Source organism: Aristolochia californica, unplaced genomic scaffold (genome assembly GCF_029961685.1).
Source record: "Aristolochia californica isolate CCGP_79_NKW_82.1479 unplaced genomic scaffold, dmAriCali1.0.hap1 SCAF_2, whole genome shotgun sequence".
Lineage (NCBI taxonomy): Eukaryota > Viridiplantae > Streptophyta > Magnoliopsida > Piperales > Aristolochiaceae > Aristolochia > Aristolochia californica.
The window spans coordinates 13073923-13101264 of NW_027181881.1; the positions used below are offsets into that span (position 1 = coordinate 13073923).

General features: G+C 44.3%; 1 non-coding gene and 1 pseudogene across 1 annotated transcript; both read left to right on the forward strand.

Moving 5' to 3' along the window:
• The first annotated feature begins 5057 nt into the window (after window positions 1–5057).
• LOC137957431 (small nucleolar RNA R71) lies at window positions 5058–5164 on the forward strand. The gene has a single exon (XR_011113398.1). It is a non-coding gene; the product is annotated as a small nucleolar RNA R71 (small nucleolar RNA).
• Window positions 5165–17410: 12246 nt separating this feature from the next.
• Window positions 17411–18165, forward strand: LOC137954898 (enolase-like; annotated as a pseudogene).
• The last annotated feature ends 9177 nt before the right edge of the window (window positions 18166–27342 follow it).

Below are 27342 nucleotides of genomic sequence, written 5' to 3' on the forward strand. Positions count from 1 at the left end.
GTCACAATTCTAAAGCACGAGCTATATTCATAGCGCTGGATAAGTCAACAGGTGCATAGAGCTCCACCTCAAGCATTAAGGCCTCCGTCAGTCCTGCTGTAAATAGCGCAACTTGCTGATCCACTTGTACCATACTGCTGGCTCGTGCTAATTTTTCCTGGAATAATTTTTGATATTGCTCCACAGCCCCAGTTTGGCGTAGTAAAACCAAATCTCCCAAAGGGTTACTGTAAGCCGGAGGACCAAAACGGAGAGAACACAGTCGCTTAAATTCATCCCAATCTACCACCACGCTATCAACCTCAACTAGCTGGTACCAAAGTTGTGCTTCCCCTAGTAAGTGGAAAACAACTACGTTGACTCGGTCATAGGTTGGGACTCGCTGATGGCTAAAAATTTTTTCGCATCGATACAACCATATCAAAGGGTCTTCTGACCCATTATAAGTAGGGAATTCCATTTTAGTATACCTCGGAACAGTGCCTCCCCCCTGGTAGAAGTGTCCCCCTGGAATAAGGGTCCTTGCTGTCCTGAGAAACTCGTGCGCCTCGGAAATTCATCTCCCCCTCTGTTATACGAATGGTCCCCTCCGCTCTGATCTGGAATGAGGGGTACAATCCCTCCCCCATGGTTGAGGTGTCCCCCCGGAATGAAGGGTCCTTGCTGACCCGAGAAACTCGTGTGTCTAGTAAACTCATCTCCCCCTCTGATCTTGGAATGGTCTCCCGGAATTGGGTTCTTGCCAGTGCTTAGACCAGTCTCCATGCTATCCATCCTTCCTTTCAAAGTTTTCAAACTGAGAGTGAACTTCTCCTCTAATGTAGAAAATTTCTTGCCAGTAGTTAGACCATTCTCCATGCTATCCATCCTTCCCTTTAAGGTCTCCATATCGATATCAATTTTTGAGAACCTCTCTAGGACAATATCCATCCTTCCTTTGATATGGTTGTATCGATGCGAAAAAATTTTTAGCCATCAGCGAGTCCCAACCTATGACCGAGTCAACGTAGTTGTTTTCCACTTATTAGGGGAAGCACAACTTTGGTACCAGCTAGTTGAGGTTGATAGCGAGGTGGTCGATTGGGATGAATTTAAGAGACTGCGTTCTCTCCGTTTTGGTCCTCCGGCTTACAGTAACCCTTTGGGAGATTTGGTTTTACTACGCCAAACTGGGGCCGTGGAGCAATATCAAAAATTGTTCCAGATGATCATGATGATCCTCTCAAAGGAGCCTATAACAACTTGGTATCAGAGCAGGGTAACCCGGCAGAGAGAAGCACAAATGAATACTTTGAATTGCTTGAAAGAAAATTTGATACTGTCCTAGAGAGTTCTCAAAAATTGATATCGATATGGAGACCTTGAAGGGAAGGATGGATAGCATGGAGAATGGTCTAACTACTGGCAAGAAATTTGCTGCATTGGAGGAAAAATTCACTCTTAGTTTGGAAACCTTGAAAGGAAGGATGGATAACATGGAGACTGGTCTGAGCACTGGCAAAAACCCAATTCCGGGAGACCATTCGCATATCAGAGGGGGAGATGAGTTTACTAGACACACGAGTTTCTCGGGTCAGCAAGGACCCTTCATTCCAGGGGGACACCTCAACCAGGGGGGAGGGACTGTACCCCTCATTCCAGATCAGAGAGGAGGGGACCATTCGTATAGCAGAGGGGGAGATGAATTTCCGAGGCGCACGAGTTTCTTAGGACAGCAAGGACCCCTCATTCCGGGGGGACACTTCTACCAGGGGGGAGGCACTGTTCCGAGGTATACTAAAATGGAATTCCCTACTTATAATGGGTCAGAAGACCCTTTGATATGGTTGTATCGATGCGAAAAAAATTTTAGCCATCAGCGAGTCCCAACCTATGACCGAGTCAATGTAGTTGTTTTCCACTTACTAGGGGAAGCACAACTTTGGTACCAGCTAGTTGAGGTTGATAGCGAGGTGGTAGATTGGGATGAATTTAAGCGACCGTGTTCTCTCCGTTTTGGTCCTCCGGCTTATAGTAACCCTTTGGGAGATTTGGTTTTACTACGCCAAACTGGGGCCGTGGAGCAATATCAAAAATTATTCCAGGAAAAATTAGCACGAGCCAGCAGTATGGTACAAGTGGATCAGCAAGTTGCGCTATTTACAGCAGGACTGACGGAGGCCTTAAAGCTTGAGGTGGAGCTCTATGCACCTGTTGACTTATCCAGCGCTATGAATATAGCTCGTGCTTTAGAATTGCGATTCACAGAAGTAGGTGGTGGCAGATTGGCAATTAGGTCAACCTTGGCTTTGTCCACTTCTACACCCCTCTCAGACACTACATGTCCTAAAAAAATTCCTTCTTTCACCATGAAGTGGCATTTCTCCCAATTCAAGAATAAATTGGACTTAATGCAACGGGACAATAGGAGTGAAAGATTGTGCAGACATGTATCAAAACTAGAGCCAAACACAGAAAAGTCATCCATAAAGACCTCTAAAAATTCACCAATCATGTCAGAAAAGATACTCATCATCCACCATTGGAAAGTGGCGGGCGCATTGCATAAACCAAAAGGCATGCGTCTGTAAGCATAGGTGCCAAACGGACACGTGAATGTGGTCTTTTCCTGGTCTTCTGGAGCAATGGGAATTTGATTGTAGCCGGAGTATCCATCTAAGAAGCAATAAAAATTGTGGCCAACCAATCGCTCTAGTACCTGATCAATGAAAGGTAGTGGGAAGTGATCCTTCCTAGTGGCGGAATTAAGTTTTCTATAGTCAATGCAGACACGCCACTTGGTGGTAGTTCTTGTGGGAATCAATTCACCACTCTCATTTTTCATTATCGTTATCCCCCCTCTCTTAGGGACAACTTGAATTGGACTCACCCAGGTACTATCGGAAATAGGGTAAATGATTCCTATCACAAGCAACCTGATGACTTCTTCTCTCACAACCTCCAGCATATGGGGATTTAACCTACGTTGCATCTCACGTGAGGCTTTAGTCCCCTCCTCCAAATGAATACGATGCATGCATATGGAGGGGCTAATCCCTTTTAAGGCATCAAGAGTCCACCCCAATGCCTCTCTGTGTGCTTGTAAAACTTCAGTCAATTGTTCCTCTTGCTCAGTACTCAAATCAGAGGAAATAATGACTGGTAATGAGTTCATGGGCCCCAAGAATGCATACTTCAACGTGGGAGGAAGTGGCTTAAGATCTAGTTTGGAAGTTTCAAGAGGTTTGTCCAAGTCAAGAGGAAGATCCTGTGGATGATCGGTTGTGATAACCTCATAAGCTTCCTCCAACAGAGGTACAGAATTGAGTAAAGAATTAACCTCTCGAAAATATGTTTCCTCATCAAAATAGTCCATGTCTAAAGATGTTATGCAAGACTCAAAAGATTCAAGAGTGGATTCGTCATCAAGCATAACAGTTTCTATCTTAAATGCAGGACTCAGATCATCAGACTCAAGTGGGTGGTGCCCGACATTAAATACATTCAATGAGACCTTAAAATTTCCAAAAGACAACTCCAACTCACCACTTTTACAATGTATGATAGCATTAGATGTGGCTAAGAAGGGACGTCCTAGGATGATAGGAATTTGGTTGGTCACATTGACTACTGGTTTTGTATCAAGAACAATGAAATCAACCGGGAACAAAAATTTGTCCTCTTTTATCAAAACATCTTCAAATATTCCTCGTGGTATCTTGACAGAATGGTCAGCTAGTTAAAGTGTGATGGGAGTAGGCTTCAATTCCCCCAAACCTAATTTCTGGTACACAAAGAAAGGAAGCAAATTCACACTTGCTCCCAAGTCAAGAAGAGCTCTCTGGATGGTATGTTCACCAATGACATATGAAATTGTGGGACATCCAGGATCTTTAACTTTAGGAGGAGTGTTGTGCTTAAGAATTGAGCTTACATTCTCAGTAAGAAAGACCTTTTTGTTAACATGTTGTTTTCTCTTCTGTGTACAAAGGTCTTTCAAAAATCGGGCATAGGCAGGGATTTGCCTAATAGCATCAAGAAGTGGAATGTTAATGTGAACCTTACTAAACAGTTCCAACGCTTCATGCATGCTATCTCCTTTCTTAGGTGGGCCCGATAACCTCTGTGGATAAGGAGCTAGTGGGACTTGGTTAGGGATCTACTTGGTTGTTGGTGGAGAACTTGGAGGTTCTCCACCCAATGATGTGTCCCCATTGTCATCCTTTGACTCCTTAGACTTAGTGGTCCCTACCCCATTGTTCAACTCACGACCACTCCTAAGGGTGGTTATGGCTTTGGCTTGCTCATGGTGGGGTTTGTAATTCAACCCACTCTCATGTGTGCTTTTGGGGTTAGGAATGGTTTGACTCGGGAGTCTATTTTGTGCATATTCACTCATGTGGCTGGCCAACTGACTCACTTGCATTTCAATTTTAGCAATGGAGGACTGTGTATTCTGCATGAATAATTGAAGTGTATCCTCAAGTGAAGGTTTTTGTGGAATCAATGGCTGTTGAGTGAAGTGTGGGCGCGGAGCTTGGGGTTGAGTAAAGCCTGGAGGACCCCCAACCTATGGGCCCTTGGACCATGAGAAATTTGGGTGCCTAGCCCAACCCGGATTATATGTTTCTGAAAAAGGATCGTTCCAGTTTGGTCTATGAAAATTCTGGACTGCATTCAAGTCCTCAATGAGCTCTGGGTAGGATGAACTAGATGGACACATTTGTGTGGGATGAGATGAACCAGAGCATATGGCACAGACAGTAGATGGGTTAGGAGCAGGTGAACTCTTGGACACCATAAGGGCATCAATTTTTCTAGTCAACCCCTCAATCTTGGCCATGAGCATGGGTGTTTCACTAACCTCGTAGAAACCCCCTCTTTTGGCTTCGTGGGATCTCCTATCAACATTAAATGACGGACCCCATTACTGAGATTGATCACTCAACGTTTCAAAGAAGTCCCATGCCTCACTAGCACTCTTACCCATCAAAATCCCACCACTCGTTGCATCTACCATGGATCTAACCTGGGGTGTAAGTTCTTGATAAAAGTATTGCACTAAATGCCATTTCTCAAACCCATGATGCGGACACCTACGGATCAAATCCTTCCATTTCTCCCAAGCCTCATAAAAGTGTTCACCCTCCTGCTGCATAAGGTTGGAGATTTCTCTCCTGAGGGCTATAGTTCTCTGAATGGGAAAGTACTTGGATAAGAATTTTGTCACTAATGTGTCCCATGAAGTAATGCTGCCCACCTCCAAGGAATTAAGCCAAGACTTGGCGTTAACCTTAAGTGAAAATGGAAAAAGTCTTAACCGGATAGAGTCATCTGAGAAATTCTAGAATTTAAAAGTTGCACAAACATCTAAGAATTCCTTGATGTGGTAATATGGGTCCTCCTTCTCCAACCCATAGAATGTAGGGAGGAGTTGAATCACACCCGGTTTCAACTCATAACTGGCGGCAGTAGTGGGTGGCAATATAATGCAAGAAGGTGATGTGAAGTGGGATGGGATAGAATAATCCCTCAGGGCTCTACGGTCACCTGCTGCAGGTAACTGTAATGGTTCACCCTGATTGGCCATGGTAGCTCCTAACTTGACTTCGGGTGTTTTCCTACAAATATGTTCTACCTCTTCAACAAAGGGAGCTAATGGTCCACCTAGGGAGCGGCGCCCATGCATAAAAACACAAAAAGAAACAAAACGAACTATCAAATTAAGCTAACAAACTCACTACTAAAAATATGAACTAACTAGAAGAAATAAAAATAATTCCATAAAAAATCACCAAGCTAAAATTATGAAAGCCAAAAAAAAAAAATAATAATAATAATAATAAAAATAAAATAAAATAAAAATAAATCTAACCTAAGACTATGGAGAACAAAGAAATACACTTAATACGTGCCTCCCCGGCAACGGCGCCAAAAACTTGATGTAGAATTTAGTTACATCGGCTTTAATACCTCGCAAGCGTACGCATCGTTCATGTAATGTAGCGGGAAGCAAGGGTCATATCCACAGGGAGGACTGAATTTTGTGTATTCTTCAGTCAACTAGCCTAACCAAATATGATGAATTAATATTAACTAAACACTAATTATATCCTAAATTATCAAGCAATCATCTAGTTAACTACCTACACAACAAGAAACGTCAACTTTGGATTATACGGTGATTCGTGCCTCTCGAGTGCCACGTAACCACGGATCTGATTTCTCAATCCTTGCGTCTAGCCCCTCTCGGGCGCATAGAGTGAAAGACAGAAATCAGATTAAAATACCAAAATCCAACCTCAATTATAATTCTACCCTAATTAGCTAATTTAATCAAATATCCGAAAAACAAATATTCCATAAACATTAATTATCAAATCAGATTCAATAAACATTCAAAACCTAAGTTCAAACTATATAAAAAATTAAATTAAAAAATGACGAATTACTCCCCTTCACCTTCCTCTCTCTCGGGCAGCAACTCGTTCTCACGGGTGCTGCAATTTCCCGAAATCAATGGCTTTGGGTTGGCAAGAGTGAGTGGCCGAAGGTAGAGACGACGCCGGCGACGAAGGTTGGAAGCCGACGGACGGAGGTAACGTCTGGCGAAGAATGAAACAGAGCTGACGTTCTCTAACCGGCTCTCTTGAGTCTCGGTTGGAGTCGGAATAGCTCCAGGACTGGTCGAAATAGCTCCGGGACTGGTCGAAAATATGTAATGGACGCCGGAGGATAGTTGAAAAGCGAAAGTGGCACCGGAGAAGCCCTCTCGGATCTCTTCTCGGCCTGGCGAGCGACAACTGTCGAACTCACCTCGACGGAGACTCTCTCGAGTTTTCCTCGGGTTTGTTCTCGATTGCTGGACGGCGGTGGATGACGGTGGCGAGGCGAAAGACAGTGGCTCAGCGAACGACTGTGGGGAACTCCTCTCGGATCCTTCCTTGTTTCCGGTCCCAACTCCTCTGTTTTGATCTCTGTTTTCTCTTGACGCTGTCCTCCCCCTCGTTCGACACTCTCCTTCCGTTTAATACCCTCTTCTTTATTTTAAAATAATTTGACCTAAAAATCACCTCCATTTCACTAAGGGCATTTTTGTAAATATCTCCTTCTCCACCAAAATTCTCCTGAAATTCCATAATTGAATCTATAAAAAGTATTTCAGGAAGAAATAAACCTTAAAAACAATGAAATATAATTCAGGAGAGAAAAATATGCAATGTCGACAGTGATTAATGCCAAATTCAATAAATGCTAATTTCATTTGAAAATCGATAAATAACCACCTATAACACAATTATAAAGGTTATTCTATTATAATTAACCTAGTTCTCATGTCAGAATATGACATCTATCTGCAGTGCCACTCAAATACCTAAAAATCCCCTTCACTACTTCCCAATGTTGTTTAATCGGATTACTTATATATCTGCTCACAACTTCCACTACATGAGCTATGTTTGGTCTACTGCACACCATGGCATACATGAGACTACCAATAGCAGAATCTTAAGGCACATTGGACATCTAGGCTCGCTCCTGCTCTATAGAAGGTGATTGCTCCTTATATAGCTTAAAGTGAGTAGCCAAAGAAGTACTCACTGGTTTTGCATCGTTTTGTTATGCACACAATAACATTGCTATGTTATTTAGAGTCTAATTATTTATTTTCTTTACTTTACTTTATTTTATTTCAGTTAAAGAATTAATAGGTGATAAGGGCATTTTTATAATATTTTATCTTGAACCTTGTAAGGGTAAACCCTATTTAAGGGGTAAGAGTAATGAGGAAAAATAAGTATTGATTTTTAGGTTAAATAGGATTTAAGAGTTCTCCTCAATGACCTCAGGGGTGTGCGTTCTCCTTAAAGAACCTAGGGTATTCAAGTTTCCCTTCGGCTTGATTCTTCTCTTTTCTTCTTCTTCCCTACGAATCACCGTGTGAGATCCAAGACCATAACAACTAATATATGAGCTACGTAACATGGGGGATGCCAGCAATGGTGAGTTAAGAAAGTTGCTGATCAGAGGGATGAATGTGCATGCAGAGGCACAGGTAGAAAATGAGAAAAGGTTTGCTCAAATAATGTAGCAGTTGGAACAATTCCCAATTCATAACAAGAAACTCCACATACTCAAAAGGGGAATGGCAGCAATGCGTGAAGGGGCCGCAGTCGAGAAGTATTTTGCCCAGGCCACATAGAGAAAAATTGTGGAGCAAAAGTCTCGAGCAGATGCTGTCTCAGACGGGAAGAAAGGCCATGAGTCAGAAAAATTCAAAGGAAGTCCAGAGCAAAAATCCTAGAAATGGAAATCAAACATCAGGGACCTAGAAATGCCAAAATCAGAGGGTTATTCTACCAACAAGTCATCAGTAAGGGCTGATTTGGGTTCGACCTCCACCAACACCTTCTCACGGGAAGAAAAATGTCTCTGCAAAAAGGAGATGACAAAAATCCGAACTACCTCTGTCTCGAAAAAAGTTCCTCTCTGAGAAGGAGACAAAAAATCTCAAAACGGAGAAGCCCCAACGAAAAAGGGTGATGCTCCATCAGATAAAAGTCTGGTGGGCTTTGGCTTCTGGACAACACTTCTCACTCTCAATCTCACTCTCAGTCTTGGCAGCACAGCAGGAACCTGACTTCAATGAATTTTGGGGTAAGCTTTTGAGACAAATTTCTCCAAATTTAGTCTTCTCATTTCTCCAGCCCTTCAATGTTTTACAAAATACCTCTCCATTGGCATTGGGATTGTTCCATGAAGCAGAGCCACAGAGTGGTTACTCCAATTTTGACGGAGTTCCAGTTTTTCTGTCTACAATGTGAAAGGAATATTTTTTGGGTTTTCTAGAAATGTGGTATGGAATCAATAGCACACCGAGTCACTCAGTGGAGGAGACAATGACTCACCAAGCCATCTAATTTTACTTTTAGTACTTATGTTGTTTTTAATTTCTAATTTGATTGATTATGTAATAAGACTTGAAGGTAGGGGTATAGTTGGGATTTATAAACCTAACCCTAACCTATCTTGGCATGAATGACCCTATTTAAAGGGTAAGGAATAAGAAATAAGGTAAGTTCGGATTTAGAGTAAAATAGAGTAATTAGGTTATTGCTAGGTTCCCTATCCTAGGGTTCTTGGCGTGAACTACCCTTGGTGGTTTGCTGCATCCATTGGGGAGTCTTTGAGGAGATCTTGGAAGGAAAAGGAAGAGGAATCAGCCTTCTCTTCCAAGCTGCAATAGTTATCCATGTCTTCCACGAACCAACAGTGAGGGAAGGAGGTTTTGCGTGAGCCTTAGCATTAAGAAAGGGGTTTTCGAGTTGCTGATTGAAGGAGGTCTTAAAGAGATATTTTTATCTATCTTTTCTGAATTTAGAAGAGCTATAGATTGCCCTCTTTACATATAGCATTGGTAGTTGCATGAATTCAGAAACCCTACTCATTAACGTTAGGTATAAAGTGGGATTTCATAATTGGATCCTTAAACAGTCTCTTGATTGAATTGGTGCATCTATAATTGAGAAAGGAAACTCCTTTTCAATTATAATGTGTGAGGGAAGCAAAAGAGAGTTTCTTTTCACAAAAACGTGTTAAGAAACTGTTATGGACTCTATAGCATATCAAGTTACCAGCAGGCGTAGGAATTAATTAATGTGATTTTCAATTTCCATGTAATTGAATTTGGTTTGGGTTGGTTTAACATTTATTGGTTTGAACCATTGACCCAAGAGGTCTAAAGTGTAATGGGCGTCCTCAACCCTATTTAAGGGCACAAGTAGGGTAATGAAAGGTAGCAATTGAGTCTACTCTAGCTTAGATTAAATTAGATAAATAGGTCGAGGGCTCCTTCAAGCTCTCTCCCGTTTTTCCCTAATTCCTTTCCGAAATTCCTTTTCCAAAATTCTGTCTTCACCATTCCATCAGTCTATCTCAATGTCAAGCAAGGCAATGGAAGGAAGAGAAGAGAGGAGGGTGACAAGTTCCATGGCACGTGAGGATCCTGACAACGTGGTATCAAACAAGTCCAACCTCGGTGAGTCCTCTTCTCTAGAGGACATACGTCAAGTACTTTCAGAATTTCAACAATGATTCACTCTTCAAGGTACCGGAATTTCTAACATCCATAATACATTGCACACGCTGGAATCATCTCTCCAAATAGTCATCCACCAACTTGTTGCAATTCAATCACCAACGCCACCACCAGCCACCAACTTTCAACCACAACCAGTACATCACCCACATTTCACGCCACCACCAAACCCACCACTGCACCAACAACCTGTTCCCATGGCTACTCACACACAAGGACCAACCACTGTTTCAAGGTACTTTAAACTCAACTTTCCTACATATGATGGCTCTAAAGATCATTTACTTTGGTTCGCGCAATGTGAACAATTTTTCTATCATCAACAAACGGTGGATATGGACAAGGTTACACTGGCTGCCTACCACCTGCTCGATGAAGCGCTCATGTGGTTCCATCACTGCCGAAATGTCCATTCCACTCAGGACTGGCTACACTTTAAACATGCTTGCCAGATGAGGTTTGGACCTCCAGCTAGCAGCAACCCAGGGGGGGAATTGATTAACTTTAAACAGACTGGCACCTTAGAAGTGTACCAAAAAATGTTCCAAGAAAGGTTGGCCCGAGCCAGTGAATTTGTTCCTCCTCACCTATATGTTTAGATTCTTAATGTTGGATTGACTGAGGCGGTTAGATTGGACGTGGAATTACTTGGTTTGACAGATTTGGACTCAGCAATGAATTATGCTAGAGCTGTGGAACACAAACAAAGAGTTCTAAAAGAATCCTTACACTGAAAACCATTTTGGAACAACAGAATACAGGGTACTGCATCTGGTCCACGTTTTGGCTCCTCAGACCAATCTACAAGTGTGCCTTCCCACACTCTTCCACGTAAATTTTTGACTAAACAAGAAATGGAGGCTAGAAAGGCCAAGGGCCTATGTTTTAATTGTGATGAACAATTCCTTCCAGGACATACTTGTAAACATTTATTTAGTATTGAACTTTGGGAAGAAGATTCAGAAGAGCTTCCTAAAAATGAATTTGTTGAAGAGGTACAACAAAAACCAGAGCTCTCCCTCTATGCCATGCATGGCCTGCATAGTTCTAATACCATGCAGGTAAAGGCCAAGTTACACCACCTCATGTTGCTTGCTTTAGTTGATTCGGGCAGCACACATAATTTTATCAGTGAACCAGCAGTGCAACAATTGGGATTGGAAATTCAACAAAAAAGGGGTCTCTCGGTTTCAGTGGCCAATGGGGCTAAAATTGCAAGTGTGGGGTTATGTGCAAACACCCCTTTCACCATTGAGGGACATTCATTTTAGGCGGACTTAATGGTCATTCCTTTGGCCGGATTTGATTTGGTGCTCGGGGTCAAATGGCTTCAGTTATTAGGCCCTATATTATGGGACTTTCAGGCTCAGACTATGACATTTACAGCACCACAGGGCCAGCTTACATTACAAAGTATTGTAGCACAGGTCCCTAACGCACTTCACACTTTACAGCTTCAGACCACTGGTGGTGGTCAGTTAGCTCCTTTACGTACAACATTTGCAGATTTATTTAATGACACTACGGGTCTACCACCAGTGCGTCACTGTGAACACCGCATTCGTTTAAAGTTGGGAACTAATCCAGTAGTAGTGCAGCATTATCGTTACACACATATACAGAAAGATGAAATAGAAAGACAGTGCATGAATATATGCTCGCTCAAGGAGTGATCCAGCCCAGTCGGTCTCCCTTCTCCTCACCGGTGTTACTGGTACGCAAAAAGGATAAATCATGGAGGTTTTGTGTTGACTATAGGCAACTCAATTTGAAAAAACTTAAAGACAAGTTCCCCATTCCAGTCATGGACGAGTTGCTGGATGAGTTACATGGTGCTACGATTTTTACCAAGTTAGATTTGAAATCGGGCTATCATCAAATATGAGTTCACCCGGTAGATGTGGAGAAGACTGCGTTTTGCACGCATCACGGTCATTTTGAGTTCCTCGACATGCCCTTCGGTCTCTCCAATGAACCCTCCACCTTTCAGGCCCTCATGAATGAGGTATTTTCCTCGCTTCTGCGCAACTATGTGTTAGTATTTTTTTATGACATTTTGGTCTACAATAAAAATTGGGTCGAACATCTCCAACACCTCCATCAGGTATTTACCATTCTACGCTTTCATCATTTGGTTTTGAATAAATCCAAATGTTCTATGGGTACTTCCGAGGTGGCATATTTGGGCCACGTCATTTCAGCTGTGGGCGTGAAAGTTGACCAGAGCAAGATACAAGCAGTAACAGATTGGCCGATTCCCACCTCCATCACAACATTAAGGGGATTTTTGGGCCTAGTGGGATATTATAGAAAATTTATCAAATCTTATGGCCAGATAGCAGCACCACTCAACAACCTTCTTAAAAAACATGCCTTCCACTGGTCTTCTTCAGCGGATCAGGCCTTTCAGCTGTTAAAGGAGGCCTTAGCCTCAGCGCCAGTACTACAATTACCGGATTTTAATGAGGACTTTGTGGTGGAATGTGATACATCTGAGGGAGTATAGGAGTAGTGTTACAAAAATTGGGACACCCCATTGCTTATTTCAGCCATCAGTTGGGACAATACCACCATAAATTAGCTGCATATGAGAGGGAATTGATTGGGTTAGCCAAGGTTGTCCAATATTGGCGACCTTATCTATGGGGATGACCATTTCTCATTCGTATAGATCATTGTAGCCTCAAGTATCTTCTTGAACAACGCCTCACCACATCCCCATAGCAGCATTGGTTAACTAAACTCATGGGCTTCGATTTTACTGTTCACTATAAGCCAGGTAGTTCGAATTTGGGGGCTGATGCTTTGTCACGTCAGGATATTTCAGAAACACAAGTTTATGCTATCAGTAACCCACGTTCACTTTTGCTGGATTCTATTCGTGAGGAAATACATCAATATCCGGAACTCATGTCATTATATCAGGATATTCAACAGGGGACAACAACTCCTCATTGGACGATTCAAGATCATCTTATACTCTACAAAAATAGGATTTTTATGCATCATATGTCCCCATTTCTTCACACCATCCTGTCTTCTATCCATGATAGCACACATGAGGGTCTACAGAAAACATATTTCCGAATCAGTCGGGAATTTTATTGGAAGGGCATGAAGAGCACAATTGCTGATTATGTAGCTGCTTGTCAGATTTGTCAATGAAACAAAGCCGAATCTTTAAGTCCTACCGGCCTACTGCAACCTCTGCAACTACCGTCTCAAATATGGTCCAACATTTCAATGGACTTCATTGATGGCCTTCCCATTTCATCCTGTAAATCAGTGATATTCGTCGTGGTTGATCGATTTTTCAAAATATGGTCACTTCATTGCTTTGGCGCATCCATATACTGCTGCTCAGGTCGCTCAGTTATTTATGGACAACATTGTTCGATTACATGGAATTCCCACATCCATTATCAGTGACAGGGATGCCATTTTTACCAGTATCTTTTGGAAGGAATTATTCAAATTATAGGGCACCTAATTGGCATTTTCGTTTTCATATCATTGTTATGGTCCTAGGGTTAAGTACCTATGTCTTATGCTCCTAACGGGCCGGTCTTTTGGGTAGTATTGGCTAGGTGCTTAACATTTAGTATCAGAGCTAGCGCTCGGTCACGAGTTCGAATCCCGGCAACGGCGCAGAGGCTGGATTTAAATACTGGTAGGTCGCGCCGCTATTGCGATGCTGCGGTTGGGCCAGTGCCAACCGCTGCGTTGCGCGCAAAGGCCGGTCTTTTGGGTAGTATTGGCTAGGTGCTTAACAATCATCTACAAACGGACGAACAAACAGAGGTCGTCAATTGTACGATTGAAATGTATCTTCGTTGTTTTGTGGGGGACGCACCTAGACGGTGGATGAGATGGCTTTCATGGGCAGAGTTTTGCTATAACACCTCTTACCACACTGCACTGGGAACTACTCCTTTCAGGGTAGTTTATGGCAGAGATCCACCTCGTCTGTTACCATATGAACCTGGGGCATCCAAAGTCGTCACTTTGGACCAAGCGTTAGCTGAAAGAGACGCTATGCTCACTAAGGTATGTACTCATCTCCAGGAGGCCCAGCACTCTATGAAGCTCTATTATGATAAGAAGCACCGAGAGGTATTTTATTTCCCCATAGATTATGTGCGGTTAAAGCTTCAACACTACCGCCAGCTGTCCCTGACTGTCTCCAAGTGCCATAAGTTGTCTCCAAAATATTATGGTCCATTTAAGGTGTTGGACAAAATTGGCCCCATGGCATACCGCTTGCAACTACCAACAGAGGCAAAGATACATAATGTATTTCACGTTTCCCAATTGAAGCCAGTCCAGGGTGACTCACCCCAACTGCACACTCCACTGCCGCCACTACATGAGTTCCACTCCAGTTCAGGTTTTGAAAGCACGCCACATTCAAGGCGATTGGGAAATTCTCGTCCAGTGGGCAGATGCCGACCCCAGTGACACCACATGGGAGCCGTTATCAGCATTTCGACTTCTATATCCTTCCTTCGAGCTTGAGGACAAGCTCTTTCTCCAGGAGTGGGGTGATGTTATGGACTCTATAGCATCACGAGTTACCAGCAGGCGTAGGAATTAATTAATGTGATTTTCAATTTCCATGTAATTGAATTTGGTTTGGGTTGGTTTAGCATTTATTGGTTTGAACCATTGACCCAAGGGCTCTAAAGTTTATTGGGCGTCCTCAACCATATTTAAGGGGATGACTAGGGTAATGAAAGGTAGCAATTGAGTCTACTCTAGCTTAGATTAAATTAGATAAATAGGTCGAGAGCTCCTTCAAGCTCTCTCCCATTTTTCCCCAATTCCTTTCTGAAATTCCTTTTCTGAAATTCTGTCTTCACCATTCCATCAGTCTATTTCAACGTCAAGCAAGGCAATGGAAGGAAGAGAAGAGAGGAGGGTGACAAGATCCATGGCACGTGACGATCCTAACAGAAACCCTCTAACAGTGCTGGATCCTTATTTGACTCGCCGATTTACTAGATCCATGGCTAGGGACCATAACAACTTGGTATAAGAGTAGGGTAACCCGACAGATATCAGTAGCCATGAATTGCTTGAAGCTATCCTCAAAGGCAATGCAGATAATGAGAAAATATTTGCTGAATTGGAGGAGAGGTTCTCTAAGGTTGATATCGGTATGGAGACCTTGAATGGAAGAATGGACAACATGGAGACTGGTCTGACTACTGGAAGGAACACAACTCCAGAGCAAAGAGGAGGGGACCATTGTTATAACAGAGGGGGAGATGAGTTTATGATGCGCACAAGTTTCTCTGGCCAGCAAGGACCCTTCATCCCGAGGGGACCCTTCAACCAGGGGAAAGGCACTGTACCTAGCCAGCAAGGGCCATTCATCCTGGGGGGACCCTTCCACCAGGGAGGAGGCACAGTACCTAGGTACACTAAACTCAAATTTCCCACTTATAATGGGTCAAAAGACCCTTTGGTACGGCTATATCACTGCAAAATGTTTTTTTCCCATCAACGAGTACCAGCGTATGTTAAAGTGGGGATGACTGTTTTCCACTTACTTGGAGAAGCACAACTCTGGTATCAGCAAGTTGAGGCGGATAGACCAGTTGTGGAGTGGGAAGAATTTAAGAATTTATGCTCTCTTCGTTTTGGTCCTCCGGCGTACTGGAATCCCTTGGGTAATTTGGTTCTGTTACAAACTGGTTCCGTGGAGCAATATCAGAAACTGTTCCAGGAAAATTTAGCACGAGCAAAAGGGATGGTACGAGTGGACCAGCAAGTGGCATTATTTACAGCAGGCCTGACAGAGGCGTTAAAGCTTGAGGTGGAGCTCTATGCACCGATTACATTATCACACACGATGAATGTAGGCCGTGCATTAGAACTGCAGCATAAGGCCTTGCACAGACGACCCACATGGTCAGGGGAGAGGAGCACTTCCTCCACCTAGCCGAGCACCACTTTACTAGGGGATACGAAATTGAGCAGTCATCCACCTCAGTACATAAAGAAATTGACAAGTGCTGAGATGATGGAGAGGCGGTCCAAAAATCTGTGTTACAACTGTGATGAACCATATCGGGTTGGTCATCAGTGCAAAAGATTGTTTTTAATTGATACGGTTGAAGATGATGATATCGAGGTGACAGAGGATATGATAGAGGAAGCACCACTAGAAATTTCTTTGCATGCAATTACTGGGCAAAAGTCGCCCAAAATCATGCAAGTTAGAGCTCAAATCTTCGATCGGGAACTCGTGGGCCTAGTGGACTCAGGTGTTACAGTCCTGGGTGATATGAGGATGCAATTTGGAAATGGAGCTTACCATACCATGGATAATGATATACTGCGGGTTGATCATGTGCGAATACCAAGAGATCAGATGTTGACATGTGTTTTGCTAGCCACTCAAGCAGGGCAGTGTGTTCAATCACATGTTCCAAAACTGTTTATTTATGGGAACAGCAATGGTGATGTTCAATTTTCTGTCAACCATGAGCAGCAGCTGGATTGTGCTGCCTACATGCAGTTGTTAAGCAGGGATGTGGATCAAAAAAACTTTGGAGGAGAGCCTCCATACAGCATTATGTTTGGACCTGACATAGGTGGCTATCGCACTAAGGTTCATGCGATCTTGACCCATGATGAGACGCACCACTTGCGAAGTGGGGTTTTCAATTTCTCTCCAGATGATCTATTAAAAAAATCCCTTTCAAAGACCAGTATCAATGTGCCAGAAAGTCCAAATTTTTCACGTCAATCAGTGCTAGAATCTCTCCTCCCCCAGCAAGACTCCTCATTGATTGCTAAAAACATTGACAGCTTGCTCCAAAGTGCAATAAGGGACTTCTGCCTCTATTGTGCTACACTGGCGTCTTCAGAAAGGGCCTTCCGAGAATTATCCGACATATTGTATAGATGTCCAGAAGGTGGGTTGGCGGGAAAAATCCGTTGTGAGTGTCTATTGGGAGTGGAGATAATGCCACTTTTCTTCCTGTGGATGCAGGCAGATGATTCTAAAACTGTCATCCTGGTTCTTGAAAAAGTTTGCATGATTCTACAGCTAACATGGATCCAGCAGACTCAATATGTTGAACGTTTGGGGGACGCATCTTTACTAGTTGGCAAGTGGATCGAAGGAGTGCAATTCAAGGTGGATGGTTATAGCAATTGTGCAGCACGTGAGCTTGGAAGCATTCCTGCACAGGCAAGGAGGGAGAAAAGTCTGATAGGTTCTTTTGCACATGTGCTGCAACTCCCATGGAAGTTTATCCAGCACTACCTGCAACGAAGAGGAAAATTGTGAAACTTATGGGTCGTCACAGTGGATTTATAGCTATGTATGCTACTTTGGCAAGCCGACATGTGGAGTGTTGCTTAATTCCGGAGTCTCCATTTTACTTAGAAGGGGAAGGTGAACTTTTTGAATTTGACGAGCAGCGAATTAAAGAAAATGGGCATATTGTCATTGAATTAACCAAAAGTGCTGGCCAGGTGGTGATTGGCATGGATGTCACTGCATCTGAGTTCTCTGACCATGAGGATAAGTCATATGATTTGAATTTCAAAGAGGCAAACCATGATAGCTCCCAAAAAATTTCAGGAGACAGCTTAAAGACTGTCTACAAGTCCTTTGTGGCCTACTACCCACTTGTGTATATTGCGGATCGAATTGCTAAGGCTGATTGGGAACATTACAACAAGCTAACAAAGGGGATTAGGGAGCAAGTTCAGAGTGTTGGACATCATTTTCTTCTTACTAACTCAAAGAGTGTGGAGAAAGCAATCCAGGACAAGGCGTGCACTACTCTTCTGTTGAAGGTCAACCATATTGGCTCAGTGACAGAGAGCATTAAGGCTGTTCAGATGTCCAAACGTACTGGCTGGAATGTGATGACAGTCACTGGAGTGATGGAATCGAGGATCACTTTATTGCTGATATGGCCATGGATTTGTCAACAGGTCAGATCCAGCACCCTCCCCAGGTTCTGTGGCCTGTTATTAGATCCAGTGCTGGCCTGAATAAAGAAATTGCAGAGGTAGTAGACTCTGTTTACCACCAAACCTGGTTTTGGAACCTCTGCATTGCATGATACTGACATAAGCGAGAATTGCAGTGATGAGGTTAATAAAAAATAAATAAAAAATTTAGTCCAACGCGCTGACATTGATACTGTGGCCGCCACTTTACATACAGCCAACCTTCGGCACGATACACCATCCTACATTCGAGCTTGGGGGCAAGCTCATTCTCCAGGAGGGGAGTAATGTTATGGATTCATTAGGGGTTTATTTATAATTTCTATTCATTAGGGGTGTATTTTTAATTTCTATTCATTAGGGGTTTATTTGTAATTTCTATGCATCAGGGTTTATTTGTAATTTGTTGAACTTATGGCCTTTGGCATATTTTCCCTAACTCCCTATATAGGGACGTGAGATGAATGAAGAAGTAAGCATTGAATTAATTAGTTGTAATCAGGTCAGATTCTCCCCTTTGAGGTCTAGGTCGGATTCTCCCTTTGAGGTGCAGGGTTGAGCTCCCTCCGAAGGCTCAAAACATCACAACACTCCTCCCTATTCATCGTCTTCATCGCGTGTTAGATTTGGGGCTTAACATCTTGGTATCAGAGCGGGAACACGATGTGCCACGAAGACCCATGGTTGTCGATGCACAGACAAATCGAAGAAATGGCTGCAACAGGCATTGCAGTGGAAGAGATACAGAAATGGCGTGCCTCTTGGGTGAAGTATTGGCTATCAACAGAGTATCGAGAGGCCTTCTCTTGAGAAGCAGTCTCGGACAAGAAAATAGACCACCGCCTGGAAAACTCAGACACGGCGTCATGTTCCCCAGCCGATGCACACCAACATGACTCATGGCGAGTGGAACCCCATCCAAATCTACAAAAGGAAAATATTCCGATGACTATTTCAACCGGGACATCAGATGGCGGCGACCCATAATCGTTCACATCAGAGGGGGTTTTCCCCACCCCTGTATCCCACGAAGCCAATACTACCCAAAAGACCGGCCTGTTAGGAGCGGAAGACATAGGTACTTAACCCCAGGACCATAACATCGGGGAGCACCCAAAATTTTCTTAGTTTGACGGCGGCCCGACACCTGCAGTTATAGATTCTTCCCCATCCGACAGCCACAATCTCAGTGGCCAATGGGGAGAAGGTTCCTAACTACGGAATCAACAAGGCGGTAAATTTTACTATTGGCACTACTTTGTTTCATGCTGAGTTTTTTGTTATTCCTCTGGCTGGTTTTGATATGGTGTTGGGAATCAAATGGTTACAAACGTTGGGACCCATTTTGTGGGACTTTTCTGCATTGACAATGAGTTTTGTCCTACGTGGCAGCCAAGTGCTCCTACAAGGAAGTCAGACAGAAACACAACAGCACATTCATTCTCTGATTGCCCCGGATAATTCAGCAGGCAGTATTGATGGTCTTTTTGATGAGTTCTCTGACCTTTTCTGTGAGCCTACAGGGCTCCCCCCACTCAGACAGTGTGATCACCGTATATGTTTGAAACCAGGGTCAGATGTGGTAGTTGTTATTCCGTATTGGTACCCTCACCTTCAGAAAGAAGAGATTGAAAGACAATGTCAGGCGATGCTACAACAGGGCCTTATTTGCAGTAGTAGGTCCCCCTTCTCTTCACTAGTTCTGCTCGTGAAGAAACATGATGGGACTTGGCACTTTTGTGTTGATTATCGTGAGTTGAACGCGTTGACAGTGAAAAACAAATTTTCCATTCGGGTGGTGGAGGAGCTCCTCGATAAGCTACATGGATCGTGGGTCTTCACAAAATTAGACTTACAGTCTGGGTATCATCAGATTCGCATGCATCCATCAGATATTGAAAAGACGGTGTTCCGAACACATCACGACCACTTTGAATTTGTGGTCATGCCTTTTGGGCTATCAAATGCTCCTTCTACTTTCCAGGCACTGATGAATGAGGTATTTAGCTCTTACCTTCGAAAATTCGTACTTGTTTTTTTTTTTTATGATATACTCATATATAGCAAATCTCGAGATGATTTATTGCGAGCACACCAATTATATTTGAAGAAGTCCAAATGCTCCTTTGGGGCATCTCATGTTGCTTACCTGGGCCACATTATTTCCCATGAGGGGGTCGCTGTTGATTCCGAGAAGATTCAGGCCATTAGTGAGTGGCCACAGCCTCAGTCTTGATCAGCAGTACGCAGATTTTTGGGTTTGGCAGGCTATTACCGGAAATTTATTTGGAGTTTTGGTCCGTTGGCAGCACCTTTGACAAACCTCCTTAAAAAGAATTCCTTCCACTGGAACGAGGAGGCTTCCATGGCATTTGACGCACTCAAGAATGCTCTTGCATCTACACCGGTGTTACAACTTCCAAATTTTGATGACTTGTTTGTGATAGAATGTGATGCTTCTGGTGGGGGCACTGGGGCCGTGTTGCATCAGAACTCCCACCCCATTGCTTATTTCAGTAGACTGTTGGCCTCTCGTTATCAAAAATTGGCTGCATATGAACGCGAGTTGATTGGGTTGGCCAAGGCGGTCCAACACTAGCAGCCATATTTATGGGGACGTACTTTTCACATCCGCACTGATCATTATAGTCTCAAGTTCTTACTTCAGCAACATCTGACGATGTCACCACAACAACATTGGATTAGCAAGTTGAAGGGCTTTGATTTCTTAGTGGAGTATTGTGTGGGCAGATTAAACAATGCGGCGGATGCCTTGTCCAGACGTTTTGAACATCAGCGGTTCATCTATGCCATCAGCTAGCCACATTTTCTCATTCTAGACATGGTCGATGATACGCATGCCACACTTCCAGCACTACAGGAGCTGCACCGCAAAATTTTGAATGGGGAGATGGATTCTAAGTGGTCCATTCAGGATTCACTGATTTGCTATAAGTAGCGGATTTACCTTCCGACCACGTCCGAGTTGATTCCAGCCATTCTCTCAGCTTATCATGATTCTACCCATGAGGGTTACAAAAGACGCCGTGGCTTATTTGGGCGGATTTCTATTGGCCGGCTATGAAGTCCTCCATTACTAAATATGTCTTCGATTGTTAGGTATGTCAAAGGAACAAATCAGATCATTTGAGTCCAGCAGGTCTTTCCAGCCTCTCGCACTCCCTACTCAGGTATGGGCAGATATTTCAATGGACTTCGTGGAGGGTCTTCCCCTCTCAGCTGGGAAGTCTGTTTTGTTTTTGGGGGTTGATCACTTCTCCAAGTATGGTCATTTTATCCTGATGGCTCACCCCTACGCGGCAGATCGTGTGGTTCAAACCTTCTTGGAGCTTATTTTACGCTTACATGGCATTCCAGAATCTATTGTGAGTGATCGGGATGTGGTTTTCATGAGTACTTTCTGGAGGGAACTATTTTGACTGAGTGAAACGCAATTGAAATTTTCCTCCGCATTTCACCCTCAAATGGATGGCCAAACTGAGATGGTTAATCGGACCATCAAGATGTATCTCCGGTGTTTAGTGGGAGATCAACCGAAATAGTGGGTTCAATGGCTACCCTAGGCAGTATACTGTTATAACACTTCATTCCACTCGGCCTCGCAGTCCTCTCCTTTCTGGGTTCTTTATGGGAGGGACCCCCCGAGGCTTCTCTCTTATACCAGAGGCACCTACCGCGTGGATGCCATTGATGAGGCTGTTACGGTCCCGAGTCATGGATCGAGTAACACAGCGTGGGATTTGTGAATCCAGCACTCAGAATTTACTCACTTCACGTCAAGGGTCTGTGTATGAGTATTTCTCCTTAACCAATGCTTGGCCAGGAGGAAAGATCCTCTTTTGAGGGTCCTACCGAGTTGTTGTGCTAGGTAGAAGACCCCACAACAATGCTGACCTTGCTAGAGCAAGGTGCTCTTTTTCATGGTCACGGCAAAGAGGGTTTGGCCCTCTTTGTTGCTGCTCTAGCTAAGAATGCAATCCTTCTTTCTTAAATAACTTGAAACAAGAGTTTGGGATAGATTAATACCTCTTCTTTGATGCTATGATCAGCTCCCACGTTGCACCAGGAATTGCTCAAGATTTGAGGATAAAAATCCTCACTTTGCTGCTTGGTAAGGGAGGAATTGGGCCTCTCTTGTTGCTGCTGCCAAGAAGGAGGATAGACCTCCTCTTTGGGCTCGGAAAAGGGGTGGGAAGCTCCTTTTCTTAATAGGGATGATGGTGGATGAATTTGGGTGAAGATGGATGGCAATGGAGGGTGAATGATAGGTTGGATTTTTGGAGTAAACCCTAAACTCGGGATCAAGAGGTGATCCCAACCTATTTAGACTAGGTTATTCTAAAATCTCAAAGCTTACCTATTTCATTCATACCTATCCCTTAAATAGGGAGTTTTAGGGTTAGGGTTACAAATAATTCCCCATAATGCCCTTACATAAAAAGTAATTAGAAATAACTCCTACTTAAAACAATATAAGAAATAAATCCTACTTAAAACAATATTAGAAATAAATCCTACTCAAAGAAATATAAGAATTAAATCCTATTGAGTGAGTTGTTGTTGTCTTCTTCGTTGTGTGACTCAGTGTGCTATTGAGTCCACAACATCTGCCTCCCCATGGAGAAAGAGCTTGTCCTCAAGCTCAAAAGCTGGGTAGACTTGTTTGAAGATGTCCACACATTCCCATGTTGCAGCATCAGGGTCAGTGTCCGTCCACTGAACGAGAATCTCCCAATGATCATTGGTCAGCCGTGCACGTAACACCGCAGCTGGGTTAAGAATAACCTCACCATGATCAACTGGTGGTAGGAATGGACTGGATGTAGGCTGTGCTCCGGAATGCGGCTTCAAAAGAGAGACATGAAACACATCGTGAATTTTGGCGGTGTCCGGTAATTTGAGTTGATAGGCGACTGGTCCCACGCGTCGAAGAATAGGAAACGGCCCAAAAAATCAGGGTGAGAGCTTATGACATGGAGGTCCCGCTAGAGACTGCTGACGGTAGGGCTGGAGCCGTAGCCACACATACTTTCCAACCTCAAAAGAGACCTCACGGTGGCCTCTGTCGTATACATCCTTCATCCGAGCTTGGGCACGTCGTAGCCGTTCTATGATATTCTGTAGCAGTAGATCCCTGTCTATGAGTGCCTGATCAATCGTGTCCACGCGGGTGGACCCTGGGTTGTACGAGAGGAGGCGAGGTGGATCCCGGCCATATATAACCCGAAAAGGAGTGGATTGCAATGCAGAGTGGAACGAAGTGTTGTAACAATATTCGGCCCACGGAAGCCATTGAACCCATTGCCGCGGACGATCCCCCACCAAGCACCATAGATACATCTCGATGGTGCGGTTCACCACCTCAGTCTGCCCGTCTGTCTGTGGATGATAGGCGGAGGAGAACTTCAATTTCGTCCCACTCAGGCGAAATAGTTCCCGCCAAAAGGTGCTCGTGAAAACTACATCTCTATCACTCACAGTGGATTCTGGAATGCCATGTAAGCGGACTATCTGCTCCAGGAAAGTCTGAGCAACCCGTGTTGCTGTATACGAATGAGCCATCGGTATAAAATGCCCGTACTTGGAGAATCGATCAACCACTACGAAAAGTACGGATTTGCCGGCTGACAGGGGTAGGCCTTCCACAAAATCCATTGAAATGTCGGCCCAAACCTGCGTTGGAAGGGCCAGAGGCTGGAGAAGACTGGCTGGACTCAAGTGCTCGGCTTTGTTGCGCTGGCATACCTGACAGTCGCCAACATAAGTCGCAATAGAGGCTTTCATGGCTTGCCAGTAAAAATCAGCTCGAATTCTGTGCAAGGTCTTCTGGATCCCCTCGTGTGTACTGTCGTGGTAGGCCGAGAGAATAACTGGAATCAACTCAGACTCAGGTGGAAGGAAAATCCGATGCTTATAATAAATAAGTGAATCTTGGATGGACCACTTCACATTCATTGTCCCTTCTGAGATCTGCTGATGTAGTTCCTGCAGTGCAGGGTTAGTAGCATGTGCTTCTCGCACCAAGTCCATAATGAGAAATCTCGGCTGGCTGATAGAATAGACCGACTGCTGATCTTCAAAACATCGTGACAAGGCATCTGCCGCCTTATTTAATCTCCCCGCACGATACTCCACTGAGAAGTCAAACCCCAACAACTTACTGATCCAGTGTTGTTGTGGCGACGTCGTCAAACGTTGTTCTAGTAAGAATTTAAGGCTATAGTGATCCGTGCGTATGAGAAAAGCCCGACCCCAGAGATAAGGCCTCCAATGTTGGACCGCTTTGGCCAACCCAATCAATTCGCGCTCATAGGCTGCCAGTTTGTGATGGCGGACTGCCAACTGTCTGCTAAAATAAGCAATAGGATGGCCCAGCTGCTGTAAAACGGCCCCCATGCCCACGCCCGAAGCGTCGCACTCTACCACGAATAATTCGTCGAAGTTGGGAAGTTGTAATACTGGCGCGGATGCGAGGGCAGCTTTGAGTGCCACAAATGACGTGGTGGCCCCTTCATTCCAAATAAAGGAATTTTTCTTGAGTAAACTCGTCAATGGTGCTGCCACTGGCCCATAGTTCTGAATAAATTTACGGTAGTAGCCCGCAAGACCCAGAAAACCCCGTAATGCAGAACACGACTGTGGTTGCGGCCACTCGTGAATAGCTCGGATCTTCTCGGGATCCACCGTAACCCCCTCATGTGAGATAATGTGTCCCAGATATCCCACGTGTGAAGCCGCAAAAGAACACTTGGAGTGTTTCAAATAGAGCTGATGTGCTCTTAACAAGTCAAAAACAATCCTCAAGTGTGCCAAGTGCTCCTCAACCGACTTGCTATATATCAAAATATCATCGAAAAATACAAGAACAAATTTTCGAAGATAGGGGCTAAATACCTCGTTCATCAAAGCTTGAAAAGTGGAGGGTGCATTGGATAACCCGAACGGCATGACAACGAACTCAAAGTGGCCATGGTGCGTGCGGAACACCGTCTTCTCGATATCAGAGGGGTGCATCCGGACCTGATGGTATCCCGAACGGAGGTCGAGTTTAGTGAATAACCACGACCCATGTAACTCATCCAGAAGCTCATCCACTACCGGAATCGGGAACTTGTCTTTTACTGTCTGCACGTTCAACTCCCGATAATCCACGCAGAACCTCCATGTCCCATCATGTTTCTTCACAAGTAAGACGGGTGAAGAGAACGGGGAGCGGCTGGGACGAATAAGACCTTGTTTCAACATCTCATGGCACTGACGCTCTATCTCATCCTTCTGAAGGTGTGGGTAACGGTATGGTCGCACGACCACTACCTCAGAACCTGGTTTCAGACAGATCCTGTGGTCACAGTGCCTCATGGGAGGCAACCCCGAAGGCTCCTGGAAGAGGTCAAAGAACTCCTCAACCAGACCATCACTAGCACTGTCAGGCTGATCCTATGTCTGCAAAGTGTGTATGCGGTGGGCCCTGTCCACCTGACAGCCCTGTAAGAGCACCCGACTTCCGGCCAAATCAAAGCTCATGGTTAAAGCCGAAAAGTCCCACAGAATGGGCCCCAATGTTTGTAACCATTTAATGCCTAAAACCATATCAAATCCCGCTAGGGGAATAACAAAAAATTCCGCATTAAATGAAGTAAATCCAATGGAAAAAGTTACCGCCTTACTAATCCCATAGCTAGGGACCTTCTCGCCATTGGCCACTGAGACGGTGGCTATCGGATGAGTGTGTATCTGGAGCTGGAGATGCTGTGCGGCTGTTAAACTCAGAAAATTGTGTGTACTCCCCTAGTCGACTAGTCCCACCAGTTCTCGGTCAATGACATGAGCTCGCACTTGCATTGTAGTAGGCGATTTCTGCCCAGTAATAGCATGCAAGGATATCTCTGGTGGTTCCTCCTCGATAATATCCTCTGGTTCCTCTGGATCCTCTGAATCCTCCATCTTGAGCCAAAATAATCGTTTACATTGGTGTCCGACCCGATACTGCTCATCGCAGTTATAACAGAGATTTTTGGACCGCCTTTCTGCCATCTCCGCACTCGTCAATTTTTTTATAAAGCTCGGTAGGGAATTACCAGGGCGGGGATCGGCTACCCGAGTCGTAGTCGAAGTGTGTCTGGATGGTGCTGCTGTAGATGATCCCTGAGATGAATTATAGCGGCGCCCTTGCCACGTGGAGGAAGTGTTCCTCTCACTCGACCAACCCGACTTACGTTGCTGCAACTGTTGTCATTGTTCCATTGCTCGGGCCATATTCATGGCATGAGCTAGATCCGTGGGCATAAGGAGTTCTACCTCTAGCCGTAAATACTCATTGAGACCTGTTGTGAATAAGGAGACCTGCTGGTCAACCAATACCCTCTCTCCAGCACGAGCCAACTTTTCCTGGAAGAGTTTTTGATAGTGTTCCACCGAACCCATTTGTTTCAATAGGACTAACTCTCCCAAGGGGTTGCTGTTGGCGGGAGGCCCAAATCTAACTGTGCATAGATTTTTAAATTCTCCCCAAGTCATTCCAGGTCTCTCTTTCTCTACTTGAGTCACCCATAACATGGCTTCATCTGTCATATGGAAAGAGGCTAGTTGCACCTTATCCCATTCAGTAGTCCCTTGGTTCAAAAAAAAAATTTCACATCTATGCAACCAAATTACGGGATCCACGGAACCATTGAAAGAGGGAAACTCTAACTTGGTGTACCTTGGGATTGTGCCTCCATGCTTAGGTGCTTGGACAGCAGTGCGCCCAGGCCACTGCTCCCCTCTTCTGTGATATGGTTGAGCAACCTCTCTCACCTTTGGACTCTGATGTCTCTCTGCCCTCAACTCCTGTAGCATGCTAATGATTCGGCTCATCTCTTCTTCCAAACCACAAACCTTTCCCAACACTGGTTGTGCTGTTTCAAGGCTATCTTCTATCTTTTGTATCCTGATTTGGATTTCTTCATTGCTGATATTATCCCCCATGTTACCCTGCTCTGATACCAAGTTGTTACAGTCCCGAGTCATGGATCGAGTAACACGGCGTGGGATTTGTGAATCCAGCACTCAGAATTTACTCACTTCACGTCAAGGGTTTGTGTATGAGTATTTCTCCTTAACCAATGCTTGGCCAGGAGGAAAGATCCTCTTTTGAGGGTCCTACCGAGTTGTTGTGCTAGGTAGAAGACCCCACAACAATGCTGACCTTGCTAGAGCAAGGTGCTCTTTTTCTTGGTCACGGCAAAGAGGGTTTGGCCCTCTTTGTTGTTGCTCTAGCTAAGAATGCA